The sequence below is a fragment of the Anarrhichthys ocellatus genome, unplaced genomic scaffold (genome assembly GCF_004355925.1).
Source record: "Anarrhichthys ocellatus isolate YVR2014 unplaced genomic scaffold, GSC_Weel_1.0 scaffold98, whole genome shotgun sequence".
NCBI classification, from domain to species: Eukaryota; Metazoa; Chordata; class Actinopteri; order Perciformes; family Anarhichadidae; genus Anarrhichthys; species Anarrhichthys ocellatus.
The window spans coordinates 774,756-794,027 of NW_022280128.1; the positions used below are offsets into that span (position 1 = coordinate 774,756).

Sequence of the window (19,272 nt, forward strand, 5' to 3'; positions counted from 1 at the left end):
GTGTGTGTGTGTGTGTGTGTGTGTGTGTGTGTGTGTGTGTGTGTGTGAGATCACTGCACAGCTGGAGGGGCGATCCGTTCCTGCCGCTTCAGGTCTGATTGTAAATGGTCAAACCTGATACTGAAACTCAATAGGCCTTCATACCCCAGTGTTTCCTCCAATGCTTTCAACATTCGAGTTCTCTGCATTCTGTATCTTCACTCTTTACTTATATTTCTCAAAATGAATACTACAAATAAGATGAAGCACAAAAGTGTGGCCATTAACTCTGGATTGTACTGTACAAAAAACAAACCAATTTTTTAATGATCTCCCCCAAAAAAAAAACGGTCTACGTTCATCAATTAACAATAAGATTGTGTTGTTTTCTATGTGTTGAGGGTACATTCAAGTTGGTTACATATTTGCCCTTAAAGTCTGGAGAAACAGGCAGTAGTATCAGCAAGGGACCAAAGCAATGTACTGCTATGAACGGGGGCAGTAGCTAAACATATATTAAATACATACATAAATCAGTATTATCAGTCATTTGACCTTTCCGTCAAACAGCTCTTTTTGACAGGAACTGAAGCTGTTTTCTATGCTCCCTTCAAAGCCAAAAGACTCCTTTGCCATTGATATCTTTATTTGAAATATCTCCAAGTGCCTATGTGTACCTTTTGATGTGCCTTGTTCTGTCTTGTGTTTGTGTATTGTGGAAAAGACAATAAAAAACATTTGTCAAAAGACAAAAAACGTACATCACAGAAAACAGAAGTTGCTGCCTCGATCGGTTAGTATGTTTGTGTTATTGTGTTAGTATGTTTTTGCATTTAAAAGGGTTAAACTATGTGCACATTCATTCCAAGGATCTAACTATCAAAAGAATATATTATTCTTTATTGTTAACACTTGCCTTTTATTGGGGTTGGTCGTCCTAAATTAATATATTCTTTGTATATAAATAAGTCAAATAAGGACTCAAAAGGCAATGCAACTACCCACTGTATTATATAGAAATTATACATTTATATAGAGTCTTTGCCTCTTAGAAAATGACAGTCAATTATTGAATTCTGCAATATCTACATGCCATGATCACATTTCCTCTTTCTTAAAATGGAAGATCTCATTTATAAAACATCTCCCGGGGTGGAAAATAACAGCAAATGGAGAACTCTGTCCACATGTATTGAATATGAGATAAATTAAGCATTATGGCAGGAGGTATGCCACTCTAATTCTCTATCTCCAATCCATCTCCTCTATCAATACAATCTAATCCAGCCGAGGCTGAGGCCAAGAGCAATATGCACTTATTGGAGAGGTGCATGTTTGTGCTGATGGTGTATTCATACAGTGGACAAATGAATAGATTTTTTTATTCATCACTGACATGCTGTTATCAAATTCTTATGTTTGCTACGTTGACATGATGCCAAAGCTAAAATGTATTTGTGGAATTACAGCGGCCGGGTCGAGCCATTACTCGCTATAACAGATAGCTGTGCCTGATATGCACCTCCAACTTTCATTTCTCGCTCAGAGACTTGAGATTTCCCAAGCCTCATGTAGGGATAAGAAACTTTCATATTGCTTGTTTTCACATATGAGTGTGTTAAAATTGCCTGCCAATGCAAAGCCATTTGCCTTGTCAGAGGTTTCGTAGCTGCACGAAAATGTATTTACTGTCGAGGATCTGGTGTGACTTTTCATCTCAGAGGGATATCGTAGAGGAGGAGAACCGAGCGATTCCAGGTGCTTTCGTAGTCTTTTACCTTCAAATATTGTGTGTGTATAGTAGAGGAAACATTCTGAAATCTGAAATGTATAATATGTCCCTCTAACGGGCTACGAGAGATATTTGCAATGGGACCCGGTGAATAAAGCTACAAACTAATGCCCAACACTTGTGACGGTCGTGCCGCCAATTGAAAGTCTCAACTTTTTTCGGTGCATTAATGATGTGATGAAGCATCATCCAATCATATGGGGTTTTTCACCCTGTTCAGTCAAGAAAATGCTGTTAGCCAGTGTTATTTAATGATGTCAAAGTGCGCGTGACTAACAATTCCATGGTGACTTACCATCAATGTAGCTGACCACGCTTTGTTGCTTTTGTCGTTCATAGTATGAACACAGCATTGCTATAGCATTTCTGAGTTTCTTTGGGCAGTAACAATGACATCTAACCTTGAACTTTCAACTTTCATGCACAGTGGATGGTTATCATGTTGGTCTTGTCACGGTCACCATATCTGCTAAGGAAAACTTCTAGATGTGGTTGAAAGACCTGGAAAAAACTAGTAAGGAGAACACGAGGGTAAAAAAATTATCCAATGTCTGTGCCCAAGGTCATGAATTAAATTTCATTCTCCACCTCAGAAACGAAACTACAGTACATAAAAGAAAATCCAATTTCCTTTAACCAAAAACTTGTCACATGGCAAGAGGGATTTTTCAGGTGCTGATTTCCTGGGAGGAAGCCTTGAAACCACAGTGCCACAGTGGGGATCATTTTAGGCCAAACATACCAAAGAAAATGTTGGCATTAAACATCTCTACAAAGCAAGGGTACGTTGAATCTTGACGTTGAAGAACCAAAAATACATTTCAGGAATACGTTTCATATCAGCCTTGTATCAGGCTCGCAAAAACGCAAAATGCTACATGATTAATGTTGTGAAACAATTGGTTCCGTTTAAGCAACAAAACTACTTGGTTAAGGTGAGAAAAAAATGTATGTTTTTGTTAAAATATCAATGTCTATCTACGATGTAATGTAAGAAACTTAACATAACAACGAAACTTAACGACGTAAAGCAACATCATAACGTAACAATGTAAAGTTACAATATAATGTAACAACCCAGTGGCAGCTGGTGGAACATGTTCTAGGTAGGGCCATCCTATCAATTTCAGCAAACATCCCAGAATGATTTAATGCAAAAAATATTAAGGTATCAAACACGCATTACTACTTTGCAGTTAAATATTTAACATTTATTCCAACATGAAAAAAAACAGTAAATAACACTTTGACAAACACGTCAGGACATCTTATTTTAGTCACCCTCACAGGCAATTCAGTATAATATATATATACAGTATATATCTATATATCATATAATAATATTCAGTATAATATAAAACACACACATACATATATAGATATAGATATATACACAGTATATATCTATATCTATATAATATAATATAATATAACATGTTTATTTATTGAGATGCCCCTATGGACCTTGTTATAGGAGGTAAAGATCAGGAGAAGTAAACATGAAGTGTAATTATGAATACTGATGTTAAATTAAGCTATGATGAGTTTTCACTGTTAATTTAACATCTCAATTAAATGTTGATGCCTCCATGACCAAGTTAAGCAGATGAGACTGAGGACAACTATGTAGAAGAAAAGATGTTCACTTTGCCTAATATGTAGCTTGACGGAGTTCTCCATGTGTGTCCTGGTGTTCTCATGTTTCCTTACCTCCTCATCCCTCACTAATTCGACCTTTGTGGCTCAAGGTGGGGCCAGGCCCCGTGGCCCTCTATTGGCCAGCCGCCACTGGTAACAATGCAACATAACAATGCAGCGTAACACTTAATGTAACTACATAACGTAAAGTAACGGCATAAAGTAACGGCGTAGCGCAAGGACGTAGCGCAAGGACATAGCGCAAGGACGTAGCGTATCGACGTAGCGTAACGACGTAGCATAACGACGTAGCGTAACGACGTAGCGTAACGACGTAGCGTAATAGTTAACCTAACAATGCAACATAATGCAATGTAACAACGCAACATAACAAATGTAACAAACACATGGACATTCGAGACATGGTTTGCAGAAACATACAGTACAATACATTTTTTCCTGGAGACTGGGCAGAATTAGTTGGGACTGCAACCAAAAGGTTGAGGAAGCCAGTGAAGCAAGTGTACTGGAATAATATAGGTGTAAAACAATGAAACTTCATGGACTGGTGGATCTTTTTTTTTTATCCTCTTATCTGTTGCAGAAGACAACCTGTGAAAATGGAGAATTCCATTAAATAAAATGAACAATGAGGAACAAAAACAAACTCTGACCCCATGAATGTTAATGTTTATATTCATTATGTATTAGCTCTCGTCAGCTTCCCTCCTCCTCATCAAAGCCAGTCATCTCACGCTCTATAATTATTTTCATATGGACTCTGAAAAGGCAGGTTTCATCAGCCGCTCTCATCTGTCACCTAAAGCAAGACAAATGAGGGAGCAGTTCATGTTCATGTACATTTCTGCACAGACTACACAAAGCCCATACATTAAGCCAGCTAGGTTCACTGCAAAGGCTAGCACTGGTTTCCTGCAGCCTGAGATCAGATTCACTTCTTTGATTTTTTTCATGTGTAACGCACCCTGCCAGCTGCTGAAGCCGGTGTCAGAACGGCTTAATTCTCCTGCAGGGGAGTATTGATGAATTCAGTAGAAACACTAGAGAACACTCTAAGTTACAGCTCAGTTAATGTGAATGCTTTACAGGACATGATGAAATGCCATATGTTTTTATTTAGATGGAAATCATACAGCCTGTCTCTGACACTATTGGTGGAATAGATTTGACCGTGGACATACTGCTAGATGTAGATATTGACATCACTTTCAGACATATTATCTCTAATGAATGAATTAGATTAGATGTAGATACAGAGAGGTCGAGAGACGTACAGATACACATGTAAGCCTTAATAAAGACAGACAGTAGATGAGATCTGATGAGACATACATAACAGATGTACTTCTATCCTCCTCTCAATTCAGTTCAATGCAATTCAGATGAGCCTTTAATGGAAAAAGACAAAGTACAGTAATGCTGCATGTTTTCAGGGCCGTAGATCTGATTTCAGGAATACTGGCTCTTACATGTAAGTGGAGACACCACAGGTGAACAGACTAACAAATAGAAATCGTGATTGTTTATTTAAATATGCATATATATTTACAGAAGTGAACATTGGATAAAGCCAGGTTCAAAATTCCTGTTTCGTTTTATTGACATAGAGTAAAATGTTTTTACAGAACAAATATTGGATAACTCTTTGTATCACTCCATAAATCACAAAATACTGTCAACAGCCACACAAAATCAATATAGATAGGAATGAAACTGTAACGTTTGATGTATGTCAGCGCTCCTGAAGTGGAGATTTCTGGCTCAGAATCTGAGAAAAAAATAACTAATTTAGAGAAAATGGTGTTTAATAAATAACTAATAGATATCACCATGAAACCACCCAGTTGATTACTCACATTAAGACAATTATTTTAATATTAAAAGTTTCCAAAATGGGGACTTTTGGTGAATTTAGAATAAATCTACAGACACAAATAGACTAAACACCTACATGTGTATTTTGGATGTTATGGCAGCAAAATAGAACAAAATCTATAAATTTACCAGTTTGAAACAATTCGTTAACACTGGCTTAATTTGGATGTGTTTCCATGTTTAATTAATTCAACCTTAATTTATAATAATATATTTTTTCAGAAATACTTTTAAATATTCTATTGTTTTTTACTTTAATTTGAATACCTGTTATCAGTGATTTAAGTTCCACCATAAGTCATGAACCATGTGATGTTGTTGAAGCTCTGGAAAAATTAAACTTGAGTGAAGATATTTTTTTTTGGTCAACGTTGTGCATTTAAAAACATTTTACAGTTTAAATGATAGTCTGATAGTTTCCTGTACTAATCTGAGCATTTCAGTCCACCATCATAAATTCTGGTGGATTAAAATAGTTAAAAATCTCATTTATTAATGGATTATGTTCATTTTTGTTGGCCTAATAATGGTCATATTTAGGAACTCTGTAGTACGTACAACTATAAACACTTGTAGTACCTCATTGTCCTCAGTGATGTTGATCCCTCCTTTTCTCTTACCAGGTGGAGGGTAAGAAAGAGATTCATATGAGCAGGTTATAGTGCTAAAGCAGAATACTGAGGATGTGTCAAAATGTCTCTCAGTACACTATTCATTATAAATAGGAGAATAAAATGTATTTATTTTTAATTTAAAAACACATTGATGTGCAGCTTCTGTATTGTTTCCTTTCAGTCAGAAGATATTTTTGTCACAGGTGTTACTAATAACACGTGTCCCGCTAAGTCGTGACAACGAGCCAGCATGACCGACACCAGGACCCCGAACCCAAAGAGTCTCCGTGGAGTTCAGCCATCATTCTTTCCGTTGTTTCCACCTGTGCTTTCCCTGCCGTCACACGTCAAAATGTCAAAATGTCTGCAGTGAGAAGGCCTGCTGCTGACAAAGCATCCCTCTCTCTCTCCACATAAGTGCGTCAACAGAAGAGTGAGGGGTAGAAAGGGCTCCCCTCTGTGTTGGTCAGGGGTTACTGCAATACTGAAGGCTCAAATGAAAACTTACTGAAAATATGTGTTTCTGTTATAGGGAGGAAGTAAACAGGTGAAACCAAAATGAACAAACACTAGTTCACTATTTCTTTTTAGAGTTCTGCCTCATGCATATCTGTCAGATATGTTTCACTAAAGGCGCTCATGCTTCACTGTCAACAGCACAATAGCTGAGGACACCGAGGACTCAAAATTTTGTATTGTAATTACCTCAGAAGAAGCTCTATTTCTATAATTACAAGCTACTTACACATTGGTGGGTTAAAAAGACTGATTCATTCTAGTTATCTTTCAATTTACCTTTTTTTTTACAAAACTTAAATTGCATAAAAAAATGAGAGATAGATTCAGTAGTTCCCCACTCGATCCTGTCAGCGGGAAGTCATGCTAAGTGCAAATACAATTAGAAAAATAAATTCATAATCTGGTAGTTTTTAGCTTTATGATTCTGTCTTTTTAAGGTCAATGTAGATTTGTCTTCGCTATTTTAGAGATATTTCCCATTTTGCTTCACCATTATCCAATTCGCTTTTATTGTGATGCTTCGGCTGAACCCGTCCCTCAATGGTTCCATTTAACATTGGCAGTACATATATATATATATATATATATATATATGTGATTAACAGCCAATTAATGGAGACATTTTGTGATTTTTGTTATCTTCTGGATCACCGTTCCTGCAGACTCGGTTCTGGATCCACACGGAGAGCGTCGAGCAGAGAAGACATCCAGATCTGTGGGGTTAAGTAACATGCGGCGCTGGTCGGACCACCCGTAAGGATCAGATAAGTGTATGTGGTAAGCCTGGCCCGGATCAGCGTGGCACTTGGAATTACACTGATGTTGAAGTGCCCCCCCCTCCGCGGCCTTATAACCACACTGTTCCCTTGTAATAGATTTCAGCAGGTTTTTAGCTTTCCTCTGCGCATGTTTATTATTGTTCCAAATGACAGAGTGCAGAGTTTAGGGTGGAGGAGCCGGGCTGATGGTGGTGGTGGTGGTGCGTTTGAGCCTGCTATGGGTTTTCTATACTTATGAGAACCAAATGTCATGACAGGGATCAAGAGAAGAGGAAAATCATCCAAGGTGAGGATATGCGTTAGCTGGGGCCTTCACAAGTACAGTAATAAAGACGTGTGTGTGTGTTCCACGGAAAACCAATCATCGTCAAATTGGAACACGACAACTGTCAGTCCACACCCAGAGAGTAGAGTTTTAGCCCAGCAGCTCAAGAGGTTTATGGGGTTTTAAAAGCCACATATCCTGAAGGTGCCATCCGTCCGCTCATCTAACCATCCTCTGTCTGATGGCCAATTTGCTACTGACGACAGCTGTGTGTATACGTGTACAGACACACACACACACACACACGCGCGAGCTTGAGTGATGAGAGTGGGTGAAGAGGGGGTCAACAGTCACTCTCCTTGTGTATTGCTCAATGCCCCCCCCCCCTCCTCCTTTCAGACCAGCTAACCAGAGCTACACAACAACCAGGAACAGTTCGGTAGCTCTGCTGTAGAAGTGTTACATTTAACTTGAATTCTTTTATTAATTTTTATATCTGTCTTATTTATTTATATGCTGTCATGGTCGATTACATGCCACATGCCAAGGTGTTTATTAACTCTCAGTCATTCACTTTCCTACAACCAAAAAAACAACATGTTCAGAAAGTTAAAGAACAAATGGCTACATTAAGGTTAATGTACTTAAGTATTTTCATTTGATGAAATGTATACTTTAACCTATGGAAGTCAACAGCTGCTATATTGAAATCAAATTTTTAATAAAACTGAAATTAAATTTTCTATGTCGCTGTACAGTTAAAATTGAAAAAAATAATACAATTTTCATTTGAAAATATGAATATGCATAATTGCTGTACTGATAGCTCATTTCAAGTAAGAATGCTCATAACAACGGGCCTTTTTGTGAAATGATAAAGACAAGTTTGCAACCTAATTTTGGCACTGATAATGAATTGTTTTTTTTAAACCTGAAAGTTGAAATACAAAAAGTACAATAATAAAAACTTTTATTTTGATGTTGTCATACATAATACACACACACTAATGCAAAATGACAATTTCAAAAATTTGTTTTAATCTTTGCGGCAATGACGTTCATACATTCATACGTTCATCTCATGAAACATAAGAGCGGAATATTGTACTTTAGACATTTAGTTGTTTATTTGTTATTAGTCACATTGCAGACTTACAAAGCGACCATGCGTTCTGAATAAAACATGATGCATTCATATATCTGATCTTCCCAACATTATGTCCAGTTCTACACATCACAGCAGTTTACTTATCATGAGTACTAGTATCAACATGTGGAAACAATTGTATAATGTCTTATGTGGTTCTGGAGGACCTTTGTTAAGGTAAGGTAAATAACCTGGATGATGTCATCAGGGTTATCTCCGCTTGGGCTAACAATGGAAACCAGGGGTGAGGAGTTTGAAAGATATGATTGTTTACCAGGCAGGGAGGGTCTAACAAAAACCTGCTAATGAACTGCATTAAGGGCCAATACAAGGGACCGATTATCAGGATGTGTTAGACTCTTGACCTTCTCTCTTGTAATCTGTCTGTCTGAGTCACTCAGTTTTATGGAGGTGCAATACTAAATAGCTGGATGGCCCCTTTAAAGCAGGGGTAGGTAACTTTGGAGAGACCAGCAAGAGTAAACTAGAAAGTATTCAACCAAAATAAATCCCAGCCCCTCCCTTCAGGCCTCCCTCCAAAGCCCATATTGTGGAAATGGCCATTCTTACTGAGTACTTTAACTTTTTATATTAAGGCTCATGATGATACAGTACTTCTGTACTTTTGCTTACTTCTACTTACTTCTTACAATTTTTAATACAAAACATGAAATTGAATATTTTTAAGTGTATTTTAGGATCTCGACACAACTGAGAGCAATTACGTTTTACTGATCTAAAAACAACCCATACAAACATAAAGGTATATGACGTTACTGGGTTCTATCTTGGTACGGACAAACAATATTTAACTGCAGTCTGGATGTTCTGTGTTCCATTTGCTAAACCTCTGTGACTTTATTCTTCTATTGCATTGTGCTCAGAGGCTGTGGGTTTAACCAGGAGATTGCGATCCTCGTCTTGGTAAAACAAGAACATTTTATTGTTACTCAATTACAATATGTTTTGTAGGATAATGGCCAACAGGATGTAAGGCACCAAGTCCGAGGGTAAATCTGTTCTCAGGATTACTTTTATTTCTTCTTGTGTATTTCTCAAAAATGACTCCAGTTTTAGCAAGTCCAAGTGTACAGACAATGGGTCTGATCTCCTCACTGATCTCCAGCCTCTCCAGCCTCTCCAGCATCAATTAGAAGCCATACGGAATTCTAATCTCAATTCCAAAAAAAATTCTGATCTCAATTCTTTCAGTTATTTTTATCCGTATTCGCAAAAGGATAGTGAAACAGTAGCAGAAATCTGGTCATACCAGACCAAGTAGCAGCAAAGACGTTTTATTTTTCACTAAATGCTCCACTTCAGTTTGCTAGCCCAGTTAGAGGGTTATAACTTTAACAATTGTGAAACTGAGCATCTGTTAATACTTTAGTTCCTGAAAGCATGGCATGTAATCGGAACATTTTGCTTATTCAGCATTCGGTTGTTCTAAGTTACACCCTCTCTTGTCACTTCTGGTTGCAAAAACCAAGATGGCGATGATCACAATGCCAAACTCAAAGCTTCAAAACAGCACTCCACAAACCAATGGGTGACATCATGGTGACACCACGATGACTATGTCCACTTGTTATATACAGTAAAAAGAGAGAAAGAGACAAAGGAAATATCATAAAACTCCTCCCAGGGGAACTCACACTCCAAAATCTTTCCAACAAACTTTTTTTAAAGTGGCTTTTTTCCTTCTTTCTTTCTATGAAATATTCCAAAATGTATTAATTTAATTGTTCTTAATAGATCAAAAACGTTAATAGAAATGATCTAAGCCACTCCCCCTTACTGATCTTCTACACACTCCCACACTTCAAATCTTAATAATAATCCTTCAAATAGACCCTCTAATACCAACACCTCCCATCATAAGAACTAGACTACCTTGGTCAAATCCTTTTCAATTCTTTTTTAGTCCTGACCATTTTTTTTGCTGTTGCCATTGTATGTGCTCAATGCATGTTTCGCCACATCCTGTTCTGTCTTGTGACATTTCACGAAATAAAAAAATGTTTTTTTTGCTGAAAAATGGCTGCTGTTTCTGGAATTGAGGTTGACACCTCATTGGTTAAACTAAATCAGTAAATTTGACCTAAAACATAAACAATGAGCTAAAAGCTCAAATACACTGAAAAGCTCTGCAGAGCTGAGAGTGTATTTATATATAACTGTGGAGTGGATTTTCTGTGAGTGATCTCTCTCAGATTACACATACACACTTGATCCACTGTTAATGAAAAATAATCATTGGTCTAGCTTTAAACTTTCCTTATTTCCTTCCAAGCATCCTCCAGGGCCAGAGCCCCCAACACCCCCAAACACACACCCACTCACACACACACACACACGCACACAGCTGCAGGTCTAATGGCGTTAGCACTTTGAGACATTTGTTCCCCAGCCTCCTCTATAGTCAGATTAATTACAGAGCAATTTATTAGTCCATTCTAATTGAGATGAGATTAGGCCTCTCCGCGGGCTCCAATGGGCTCCAATGGGCTCCAATGGGCTCCAATGGGCTCGTCTCAGTGTTTTTCAATGGACTCCACTGAGGAGGCTTCCATTTGCATTTGTATTGACACTACACCTACTTAGTGCAGCTCCATTTGTGGAAACAGCTCATACTGACTGGCTACACAAACTGAAGTTTGACGGATGTCGTATTTGGTGAAAAAGCTGCCATCAACGTGAGAATTATGAAAAAGTTGTGTTTTTCTGCAACTGCCAGACACAGTAAAAGAGAAAAATGGCTGGTTTATGGAATATGTCTTATTTATCCCAAACATTGTATGAACCCCAGCTTAATGTAATAACTCTGAGTCTGAGGGGGAATCAAAGCGCAACTTCATATACAGACTTCAGCAACAATTGAATTTTTCGAAAAATCATCGATCACCATCAGAAAAGCGGCCCAAGTCTCTTTAGGAACACGGGGAAACTTTATCCCAGAGTTCCCCCTCCTCCACCTGGGCAGGACGCTTGCATTTCACTGCTGATTTAATAGAAATGAAACAGGATGGATTTGAGGATATTTCATTAATCTTTCTTCTCTTTCGCTGCAGAGGAAATTAAGGCAAATAGAGTTCAGAACCAACTTTTTTCCCCTCTATTTCCTTTTTACTCGGGCTAAAGTCTGCCAGGGACTATTCTCTCTTTCTCTCTCTGGAAAGTTAAGACGCAATTAGTCGGCCAAATTCCTGGCTGATCCCTCTGACTGAGTGGATGTGTATTCTGCTGCAGGTGTAAATATACAGTAAGCAGAGGGGTTGAACTACCAGTCATTCCTTTCGTAATACTGAAAGACCAGCCATCTAAAACATTGTAATATTCATCATGTTATATATATATATATATATATATATATATATATATATATATATATATACACTATTGGATACAATAACAATGCTTCATATTTCATAAGCTTTTCACAGAGTGGGTAACACACTTTGATGACATTGGCTACCTAAAAAAAAGGGTTTTTTTTGCATTCTGTTAATCTTAGTTGGACCTTAGTCAGTAAACAGAACAGAAACTGTGGAAACATTAGATTTTGATTTGGAGAAGATTTTCTTTGAAAAGGTCCAGTGGAGGGGATTCCCTTACACAGCCCTGAAGTCCTGGAAGATGATTTTTCTTTTAATCTTGTGCGAACAAGATAATTGTGGTGGAGCATAGTATTTGCTTGCGAAATGTCATAAGGTAAGTAGTATAAAATTGTATAAAACATGTGTACTAAAAAAAAAGTACTGGTGCCTCAAACTAAAGTACAGTACTTGAGCAGATGTTACCTTACACCTCTGGTCATCAACTAAGCAGCCTGGTCTCCTAACAATTACAATCCCATACAATGGAACTGCAGTCAGTTACTTTTCTCCTGGATTACAGGTTTTTGGTGTATCACAGATCTTCTTCTAATCATAGTCTGCATAGAGTGGAGGTCAGGGTGGATGGATGGTTGGTTCAAACAAACATGGGGCTTTCACCCAGAAGACCAGGAATCAATGTTGACTTATTTCATTTATGCCTGTAAATTAAGGGACGTGACAACTGTTTTTATTTTAAGACAAAGCATGATGTTTTTCTTAACCTGAAATAACAACGTTTTGTTGCATTTTTGTTTTGTTTTGTTTCAATTTCCAAAGTTAACCACGTGTGTCAAACTGTGAACGTAATCTGGAAGAAAATAAGGCTGTTTGTAGCTATAGTTATAAAAATGAATGTGCGAGAACATGTAGATATCCCACAAAAACAATTTGTATGCAATCCCCGTAGTCATGAATTAGGCAGTATAAAGATCACACATATGATATTTTACCAAAGGTTACTCCTCAGCCATTAACAAGTGTCAATTTAGGCTCGCTACATGTATACAGTCTTTTCTAAATAAACTTCCGTCTTCACAGGAAACTACTAAAGTTAGGTTTAGGCAACACAATTGTTAAGTGTTAAATTTGGGAAATAATATGGAAGTTACAGGTCAAATATATCAATATTAGCATCTTGACCTAACTAAGTAGTTTTTGCTGCCTAAACCTAACCAGGTATTTCACAATCTTTTCATAAACCTAACTAAGTAGCTTCCTGTTGAGACAGAAATCTACTCTGAAAAGGGAAAATTGGCACGTGTGGCTGGACTTTTGGAAAGTCAAGATATCATACAAACCGTTGAATATGTTTCCCTCTAAACATAAGTGAGAATGTAGTTTATTTGTGTGAAACGTAATTCTTTCAGACGCAGGGTTTCAAGAAAAGGTGCCAACACAATTAATGGCTGCTTTTTTTCCTATAGGTATGCATTTCAGACATAAATGTCTATTGAATCCCAGTTTGCATGGACCTTTGTATTTCCATTTGCTCATGCTGCTTTGCATTTCAGCATTTGATTGTGAGGGATCACATTTTCTAAGAAGTCTGTGGTTTACAGACACTACACATCTTTGTTGTTTCCTTCGTGTCTTCACAGAAAGAAAATAAATCTGCTTGTGTTTGGAACTTTTGCTGTTTATTCCGAGTTGTATTATCTGCAAATCTCCCAGGTTTTTCCAATGAATGCATATTCAATCAGTATTACATTAACCATAACATAACCCAGTGAATTGGTTCGAGGCTATCACTAGAATGCCCTCATGCTTATTGAATTAGCCTAGCTGCGATAGAAATCTGCAGCAGTTATGTGCCAATAACAACATGCTGAGAGGGGTCTAATTTGAGAGGGTGCAGTTTGAGGTTGAATAAGGGTTTTAGAGCATTATCAGGCATTGCTTATTGCAAGAGATATGCTCACTGTAATGAAATGTTCTGTCGATTTCAGGCATGAAGTGTTTTAAACGGTTGACGTGATGAGGGAATTCCATCCATCAGACTCTGGTCTCCTAAAAGATACATTCCCATACACCAAAACTGCATTGTCAAATACCTTTCGAGAGAACGTTTTTTTCTCCTGGATTACGTTTGTAATTGATGCATCACATATACGTTTAATCAAAGTCTTCGCAAATCAGCAGAGGTGTTAGGTTGGGGTGGATGGATGAGTAAAACATTAGACTTTCATCCATAAGACCGGTGTTCGCCAGGCTCGTCTCATCCAACATTTGTAGCTACACTGCTGTAATTCGTAGATAATACTTTTTTATGTTATCCCCTTAAGACACTATAAAACCCGCTAAAGCCCACACAGGGCGGGTTGTAGGGGCAGTGGAGGTAGATGGGCCCAACAAACACCAATCTTACACCCAGGAGACCACTGTTCTCTTCTTCCAAACGAAGAAGATCTTTTCCGAAACCTAACAAAGTAGTTTTGTTGTCTAAACCTAACCTAGTTTCTTTTGAAAAGACTGTATGCATGTTTTTTCGTGGGGAAACGTGCAAACAATGAGGAGTAATTAATCATAAGAACCCTTGTATGAGGATATTTTGTCATGTCCCTTGGTAAACCAAAACTAATGTACTTATATTAACCCAAATCATATTAAGACTCACCAGATGTTGACTGTATAAGTTGCCATTGGCATTCTCCTCCCTTTACGCTATTTGCTATTTTGCAAAGTCACCGTCGCTGCATCGTGTTGTTACGTTGCCAAGAGGCTTGTGATTTGTTTCAAGTACAAACTAACCACGTTTTTCCTCCAATAATATCATGATAATGTCTTGAGCCAGACATTTCTTTAGCGTTGACACAGCGCTGTCGTGATGACTAACCAAACCATGATCTTTTACTATACCTAACCAAGTAAGCCTTATTGGGAATGCAGTTTTGAAATGGCAAAAGCGCCACAAACGGTTTAAATACTATAACGTTGATATGCATGTATGTAGAAATGTTGCTATAAGGTATTTTTGGTTCAGAAACTTTGGGATTCAACATATCTGTGGTTTGCAGAAACATACGATGCAAACATTTTATTCTGCCAACCGGGTTGCGCTAATAGGATCTGTTAAATTGTTGTATCCTAAAACCAGACAATAAATATCTGCACGGCACCACAAATGTGTCTGTGTGATTGAAATACATTGTAGTGGTTATTTAAATTACCCCAAAACCAACTCAGTAATTGAATTTTACACAGATTGTTGCAGTAAAAGCCTCTTACTTCCTCTCTCAGAGTGTGCGCTTGGAAAGGAAGCGGGGAAATAAGTTGACCTTGTAAACTCCTGGGAGAGCACGGAGCCAGAGAGCTGCAGGGCAAAGCTCTGGCAGTCTTCAGCTGCGGGGGAATGTTGATATGTATTTCCAGGATTATTAAATTATGTATATGACAACGTCTCAAGGAACGTGCAGCATTAGCCTCAGGTTTATGAGCAGGGCCTGGTCATCTCCATGCTCCAGTTACTCCTAATGATGGTAATTATTACATGGCTTAACTGTAATACTGGATTGATTCTCAGGCTCCTGAATAACCACTCATGCTGCCCCCCCCGCCCAACAAAGGCCACGTTGAGGCCGGTGAACAAACGAACCTTGCCTTGCAAAAGGGGTCCCTGAAGCGGGCTGGCAAAATGTGCCAGTGTTTTTGACAGGGGTTAATACTCCAACCATATAAAGATGGGATTAGGGCCCAGGTTTACACAACGAGGAAGAAAATTAAAAGTTTGGGGGGAAATATGCGGCTAATTCCTTTCTGTCATCAGTGAATATTAAAGATTTCTAGCCGCTCTGTCAAATTATTTGTAAATCACAATGGTGGCACTGTTAAAATCAGCTTTAATTTCCAGGGGCAAGAAGTGAGCAGGGAGTTTAAGTGGGGCATTGTCTCATATCAATCCCCCACTGGACTTCAATGTTTTTAAAGGAGTTTCATCCGTCTGCTGAAAAGAATCCAAGCATTTAGTCTTGCCTGATATCCCTTATTTTGAAAGTGATTGCTCTATTTTCTTCTCTTATTATTTCATGTGTCTTTTGTATTTAGACGGCACATGCAAAGTATAATAAATGGCTACAGAAAGAAATACATAATATCTCTGCACATTTAGGTATTGAAGGGTCTTTTCCCCCTGCCGTGGGTAGAATGGGCTGTTTGGCACCTGTACTGGATTAATGGGGGACCTCTGCCAGTAGCTTGACAGAGTTAAGCTTTTAGATTGAGTTACACACAGAGGGGTGGGACCCATTATGGCCAGGTGCTGGCTAGGTAATACCTCCCAGAACCCAACAATCTGGTTCTGTTTCAGTGCTGCACTGTGCTCCCCTTCCCCTGCTGCCCTGGGTTTTGGTGGTGTGCCATCACACTTGGTATTTATCAGGCCTCTCGAGGTAGACGAGGCAGGCTGCGAATCACTTCGGCCCCACGCTTTGCAGTGGAGGGAACAGTTCAGTGTAGAGTGTAGTGTAAGGACACAAGACTCCAGGAGCCTGTTGCGCAGCTATGCTAAAGTTCAAACCTAGCTTAGTTTGAACCAAGCAACACCATAACTTAGTAAACATGGGTTGTACCATATGTGGCGAGAGGAAGGTTCATTATACAGATTTAGCAGGAGACGTGGTTCCACTACAAAACAATCTTTATTATTACACAAACACAGATAATGTTAAACACAAACTACTAATAAAAGAGCCGTATACATTTATTTAAAAGAGAGGTGTAGGGCCCTTTTATTAGTATTAGCAAAAACAATTAGAAATATATATATATATATATATATATATATATATATATATACATACACACACATACATACATACATACACAAAGTGCCACCACCAATGAACACCGCAGTCCCAAAACCTCTCAACCCCCCATGACAAGCACCTCCAGTACCCGGCAGAGCACCCCTCCGCTGCCACGACCCGATGCAAACGCGACGCACAGCCAGACACCAGGCCCTGACAGCGCCCCCGAGGAATCTCAGCCCATCCCGGGGCTAATGTGCTAAAATCCCCCAGGAACGCCACCAGAACCCGGCGTCTGGCCACGACCCACGCCCGCACCAGGCCACAACAGCAAAAGGGCGCTCCACCAAGTACCAAAGACGCCCGCCGTGAAGAGACCGAACAACTCAGAGACCACAGCAGTCACCGAAAGCGGCACTCCGTGCCGAACCTGCAGAAACCACCTGCAACACCAGCTGTGCCTAGCCACTTAAACCGCTCCCGTCCGAGCCGTTCACCGGAAAACAGCCGAAAGCCTCCAAATCCCGCCAACAAACCCAACCCGCAATACGGACCGAACAATCGAGTGCAACTGCATTTATTAAAGTAATTTAGTCAAATCAACAAATGAAAAGAAAACAGAATTAGAACAGGAAAGCGACGACATCACATGAAAGCCAGTGTGTAAAAATGTGTTTTAAGAAGTGATTTAAAAGAGATCACTGATTCTGGGAGCATTATCTCGTCAGGCAGCTCGTTCCAAAGCCGAGGGGCCCTGATGGCAAAGGCACGGTCACCTTTAGTTTTCTGCCTCGACTTTAGAACAGCCAGAAGGACCCCACCCCCCCACCCGAGGATCTTAGGCTGCGAGCTGGCTCAGAGGGAGTCAACATTTCCTCTATATATGTTGGGGCCAGACCCAGACGTGCTTTAAAAGTGATCGGTAAAATCTTTAAATCAATTCTAAAACGTACAGGGAGCCAGTGGAGAGAGGCCAGAATTGGGGTGATGTGATGTCGTCTTTTAGAACCAGAGAGAAGCCGAGCTGCAGCCTTCTGAACAAGTTACATTACAGTCATTTAGCGTAGACGCTTTTATCCAAAGCGACTTACAATTCAGATTCTATCACATTTCTACACCGTAGGCACACCTATGGGAGCAATTTTGGGGTTAAGTGTCTTGCTCAAGGACACATCGTCATGCGACTAGCGGACGATGTGAAGGACGATTGAAGGACGGCCCTGCTCTCCACTTAGCCACAGTCGCCCACGTTGGGGGTGAGAGAGTGACTTTTGGTTGATGCCAGAAAGAAGGGAGTTACAGTAATCAAGTCTTGAAAAGATGAATGCATGAATCACTTTTTCCAGGTCAGGTTTAAAGAGCATTCCTTTGATTTTGGCGATGGTTCTAATTTGTAGAAAACCGGAATGGACAACTTTTGTGACTTGTGGTTTGAAGCTTAAATCTGAATCAAAAACTGCTCCTAAGTTTCTGGCAGTGGACTTTATGTTAACGGTCAGGGGGCCAAGGGCACTTTTAATGGGAGCAATTGGGTTTGGGGGACTAAAAAACAGCAGCTAGGCTTCTGGGGTCATCAGGTCTCAAGGGAAGGTACAGTATATCTGTGTGTCATCTGCATAGCAATGAAAAGAAACATTGTGACTTTGGATGATATGACCAAGTGGGAGCATGTATATGGAAAATAAATGTGACCTAAAATTGAACCTTGCACTACACCACAAGTAATGTGACATGTAGAGGATGCTTAATTGCCAATGGTGACCGAGTGGGTTCAATTCAATTCAATTTATTTTTGTATAGCCCAAAATCACAAATTACAAATTTGCCTCAGAGGGCTTTACAATATGTACACATTTGACATCCTCTTGTCCCAGGACCCTCACATCGGAACAGGAAAAACTCCCCCAAAAACCCCTTTAACGGGGAGAAAAGAGGAAGAAACCTTAGGGAGAGCAACAGAGGAGGGATCCCTCTCCCAGGATGGACAGAAGTGCAATAGATATCATGTGTAGAACAGGATAGTGAATTACAACACATTCAATGTAATTACAGCACATTCAATGTATGACAGAACCACGGCAGGAGGCAAGACCTGGTCCAGGTATAACCCGGATACACAGGAACCTGTGAGGCGAAAAAGCACAGAGACTCTGGTGAAGAAGCAGGTCAATAATGTGCATTAATGGTATCGGTAATATGAAATAGTAATGTGAGTAATAATAAAAGTGATATTAGCAGTTGGAGTCAGCAGGGCCATGGTAGGAGGAAGGACCAGGGTTCAGATGAAACCATGCTCCATGGAAGCACAAGGACTCCGGGGAAGAGACAACGTCAGTACTGTGCATTAATGGTATCGGTAATAGGGTTAATAATGTTAATAATGAAGATCGTAGTAGGTGTCAGCAGGGCCATGGATGGTTGAAGGACCAGTGTCCAGATAGAACTGCGGTCATGGGAACCTGTGAGGTGAGAAAGCACAAATACTCCGGTAAAGAAGTAAATGGGACATTAATGCTCATTAATG

At 39.3% G+C, this 19,272-nt stretch overlaps 1 pseudogene; it reads left to right on the forward strand.

The window, feature by feature from the left end:
- Nucleotides 1-17,337, forward strand: part of LOC116399044 (coiled-coil domain-containing protein 42-like) — an 85,443-nt pseudogene extending 68,106 nt beyond the window's left edge.
- Nucleotides 17,338-19,272: the final 1,935 nt, after the last annotated feature.